The 4,701-nt window shown below is 46.6% G+C and overlaps 1 long non-coding RNA gene across 1 annotated transcript in view; it reads left to right on the forward strand.

Moving 5' to 3' along the window:
* Gm28888 overlaps positions 1 to 2,125 on the forward strand; it is a 37,120-nt gene extending 34,995 nt beyond the window's left edge. The window contains exon 3 of the long non-coding RNA XR_387236.2: positions 1,183 to 2,125. This is a non-coding gene — a long non-coding RNA (predicted gene 28888). The remainder of the gene's footprint in view (positions 1 to 1,182) is intronic.
* The last annotated feature ends 2,576 nt before the right edge of the window (positions 2,126 to 4,701 follow it).

Here is a 4,701-nt window from a genome sequence, read left to right on the forward strand (position 1 = left end):
CCACACCTTCCAAGTGTTGCCATTATGGAAGATAATGATCCCAAGTTCCTCCTTGGATCTGGCTTCTTGTCATGCTGATGTTTTTGACATGGGTCAAACTGATTCAATAATTCTGTGTTTTATGTCTCTATGTGTTAACAGCTGATGGAGAAAAGGACCTCCCTAATCTATCAGATGCTGACCTTCCCTTTCATGGGACCTGCTCATGCAATCAATTCACCACTGAGCTAATCAGGCCGTGGTCTTAGTTTCATTTCTTGCTGTTGTTGTGAAATACCCTGACAAAAGCAACTTAACAGAAGTAGGGTTTATTCTGGCTCACAGTCCCGGAGGGATACAGTTCATCTTGAAGCAGGCATGGCAGCAGGGAGAGAAAGTGTGACTGCCGAAGCAGGAACCCAGCTGGTCACAGGACATCTACACTCAGAAAGCAGAATGAACAGGGAGTGGGATTAGGATAAATAGCTGCAAGACCCAGCCTTGATGACTTAACTTCCCCCAGTGACACTTCACCAGCTGAGGGTTCCACAACCTTCCCAAATAGCACTGCTATTTCCCAAATGTCCCCAGCTGGGAACAAAGTATTCGAACACAGGAGCCTATGGAGGATATTTTACATCCAAATCACAGCAGTCATTAATCATTAGTTAACATCAGTGATGTGCTGACCCAGAGCCAGCTACTGAGTGACAGAGTGGTACCACTCAAGCCTGGGCTATCCCCAGAGATGGGGTGACTAGCAAGAGGTAGCCATGACCAAGCTTTCTCTTTTACTGCGCTGGAGACTGGGTTGTATGGTGATCCCCTCTTCAAATATCCCATGATCTCTGCAAACATGACCTAATTTAGCAATAGGGACTTTGAAGGTATGGCCATGTTAAGGTGAGGTTATAACGGACTAGAATAGACCCTAATCCACTGATTGGCATCATTATGAGAAAAAGGAAAGGTCAGGCATAGTGGTTCATGCCTTTAATGTCAATACTCAGGAGGCAGAAGCAGGTGATCTCTGAGTTTGAGGCTAGCCCAGCTACACAGCGAGGGTCTTAAATCTTTTTTTTTTTAATTAAAAAAATTAGTATAAAAGAAAGAAATGAGGGTGGAGGCAGATATACAGTAAGAGTTACCATAAGTTGGAAGTGATACTGGGCTTATTAGCTAATGAAATTCCACGCACTCCAGGTGCTGCCAGACACCTCCAGAAGCTACGGAAAAACAGGCAAGGCTTCTTCAAGGCTCCCAGACCACAGGGAAGCCCTCTAGAGAGAGTGTGTTTGTTGTGTTCCCTAAGGAGCACAGGCTGGGCCTGTTCTGGCTTGCTCTATGTTGTGTGGAATATAAGCTTCCAAACAGCAGCCTTGACCTGAGTTACTCCATCTTGATAGAAGTGCCAAAAAAGACAGACTCTGCATCTTATTCACGCACTAAACAATTACCATCTGCCAGCACTCCCGGCGGCAAAAACTGATCACTTTCTCACGTCAATAAATACTGATACCAGCAAACTTATCAAATCGTGTCAGAAGTGCCCTCCACGTTAGCTCATCAACAACAGAAGCTGGGGCCCTCCTCACCTGGAACTATAACAGAAGGAGTTACTGGGGACCAAACTGCCGCAGGCATGCTGACCAGTCACCCAGTCAGTGAAGGGTTCCTGCCTCCGTCTACCTCTGTTTCCAGGCCCCTGCTCCAGCACAGATTCTCCTGCCTCAGCATACTTAAGACTGACCTCTGAAACACCCTGACACTCTGACCTGCACCTGACATCTCTGGACAGCTCAGAGCTCAGAGCCTGCAAGGCTCCTTTTCTACTCCCCACCAGCTTTCCTTTGCCCTATTAGCTCTCTGCCTCCAATGTCAGGACAACCTCTCTGAACTCAGCAGGTCCTTTTTGTGCATGTAGGCGCACAGTGCCCATGCGCGCACACACACACACACACACACGCGCGCGCGCGCACACACACAGTGTCCTGTAGGTGTAATAATGTGTGAGCTGAGAATAAAGAATATCATTGTTGCCAACCTGATACCAAGCAAAGTCTAGATTCTGCAGCCAATTGTAGCCAATGAAAATGATGCAGCCTGACAGCAGCTTATTGTTGCTTAATAAATTCTGATATTGGAAGTCAAGTGTGACTGTCTGATTCTCACATGACACACTGTGTGTCACCCACCCATGCCCCCATCTGAAGGGCAGTGTCAGTCTTGCACACAAACTCCTGCTTTTCTAGTGGTCCAGGCTCTGGCTCTTGAATCCATTGAATATGCAGATTTGTCCTATTTTAAGACGCTGGTGGTCATTTTTAGGCTGGGGAAGAGCACTGCCCAGAGCTGAGTCAGAGCTTCTCACCCTTTACTCAGTGAGCCCTTTGCTCTAGGAAACAAAAATATATGTATTAAATTAGAAGAAGCCAAGGATGGAAAATGCTGTCTGAGATAATAGCAGGTGGTTTCCTCCCCCACGTGAGATTGCGGTTTCTCTCTCTCTCTCTCTCTCTCTCCCTCTCTCTCTCTCTGTGTGTGTGTGTGTGTGTGTGTGCACCATATGACTACATGAGAGAGGGAGAGGGTGAGAGCAGAAAGAAGGAGGGAAGAAGGGAGGGAGGGAGGGAGGGAGAGAAAGAATTAGGAGCAATTAATTGCTGTTTTCATTATTGGGATAAAATATCCAACTAAATCAACTTAAGGAAGGCAGGCAGGTTAATTTGGGGCTCACGATTTGAAGTAAGAATCCATCATGGCGGGGAGTCACAGCTACAGAAGCAGGAGGTGGCTGGCCTGGACACAGCGCATCCACAGTCAGGAAGCAGAGAGATGGATGCTGGTGCTCAGTTCTCCTTTCTATCCAGTCCAGGACTTTGACCCAGGGAAGGGATGGTGCTGCCAGAGTTCAGAGTGGATCTTCCCACTAAACTAACCTAACCTAGAAACGCCTTCAAAGGTATCCTCCAAGGTTTGCCTCCTGGGTGATGCTGGGTACTGTCTTGTTGACAGCTGATGCCAACCTCACTTGCTGTGGTGACCATTGCAGTCTGTGTCTGCTTTGGGGCTCTTTGCCCAACTCTTTAAAAGCTGCTGTCCTTTCTCAAGGACATCTAATGTGTGGAGAGTCAAGGGCCAGGTTTTCCATAGCTAGTCGTGTGGAAAGCCACTCTTTCCTATGGAGATTTAGGCAAAATGCGATATTTTAGTACAGAGCTAATGTGACACTTGTCAGCCTATTCAGAAAGTTCAATGTAGTTAAGATATAAATTTCAGAAAAAAAAGGCATTTCATAAGAAGGAATACAGATCTTTTCAGATTATATTTTCCCAGCTGTAAACACACATTTCAGTGCAGGACCCTTCTGGTTGTCAAAAGTTAACAGGAATTGATTCGGATGAACAATTCCATTAGGCAAAAGTTTCTGGTTGGTATGAACTGTGGAGTCTGTGTCATGGAGGGTCCAGCTTTCTATTAAAAGCGGGAAATTAACCTGTTGTCACACATATAAAATTCATAGTCATGTGGGCCAAGATATTCAAGCAATATGGTGCAATTCAGAAGGCCAGGCAGGTTATTAACTGGCAGACAATTGAGATATTGCTGAGCAGGAAGTTTCATACTACAATGTGGCGTTTTATCTCCTAAAAAACAGACATCACCCTTGGGAGCCACAGCATGATGCACACATCTACCATTGTCCTGACACACAGTAGGTTCTTAGCCAATAGTTATTCCCTGAGTAGACTAGTGCTCCTGTCCAAGAGCAGCCATTATTAAGAGTATTTGGGAACCAGCTTGGAAAGAGATTTTTAAGACTGTGACTTCAATAGTTCTCCTTTTACCACTCAGTCATGAATTCTGTATGAAGTCTCCATCGCATAGCAGGCTCTCTGGAAGGCACTGGGTGGGGAAGGAGGGCAAATGTGAATAGGGGAATGCCCTGTTCTCTTAGTTTGTATGAACCAATGGGGACTTGAGCATTAATGCCCTCATTGCACAGTCAAACGTGCAGTTAGGAACCTAGGAAAACCCATAATGCCACGGAAGTCTCCATCAGGAACGTGACCTGGTTAGAGAGCGCCAGAAAAGTGTTCAAAGGGACCTTCACCTCAAGAAGAAAAAGAGTATCTACTGCCTGCTCATAGTGAGGGGGACTGCAGAACAGTGCCCGTGATAGGAGCACAGAAAGGCTGGTGGGAGAATGAAGTGGCAGAGCCAAGTACACTCCCAGCTGCACGTGCTGAGGCCATAGAAGAAGCTGCTCCTCGTGTGCTTCTGACAACCCTTTCCTTCCTTTTGCTTCTCCTTGTGTTCTGCTAGAGCTAGAAACCCCGAGTTAGCACTCAGCGGTCTCGGTTGTCCAGGTGCTGCTGCCTAATTCAAGTGCCAGCAGTCTCAGTTTGAGTGTGTTTACTTTCAACCATCTCTCCAATCACGGGTGTGGGCATGCACTCATTTCTCATTGCCACCACCTTCGTTCTAAGCCCGAGTCCCTTCCCCTCATGTTCACTTTTACTGGTAGCAGAGATCGTGTTTCCAACCATTTTTTGTTTGTTTGTTTGTTTGTTTGTTTGTGTTTATTTTTGCACTCTGGGGTGGCAGGGAAGAGTGGAGAATAGAGGCAGGGGGAAGGGAGGGGCAGTTTCCCCTATGATGCATAAACAACCGGTAGGCAGAAGCTTTGTCTATCCCTTGCATCTTAGGTGCAAGCAACGG

The sequence above is a fragment of the Mus musculus genome, chromosome 1, assembly GCF_000001635.26.
Source record: "Mus musculus strain C57BL/6J chromosome 1, GRCm38.p6 C57BL/6J".
NCBI lineage: Eukaryota > Metazoa > Chordata > Mammalia > Rodentia > Muridae > Mus > Mus musculus.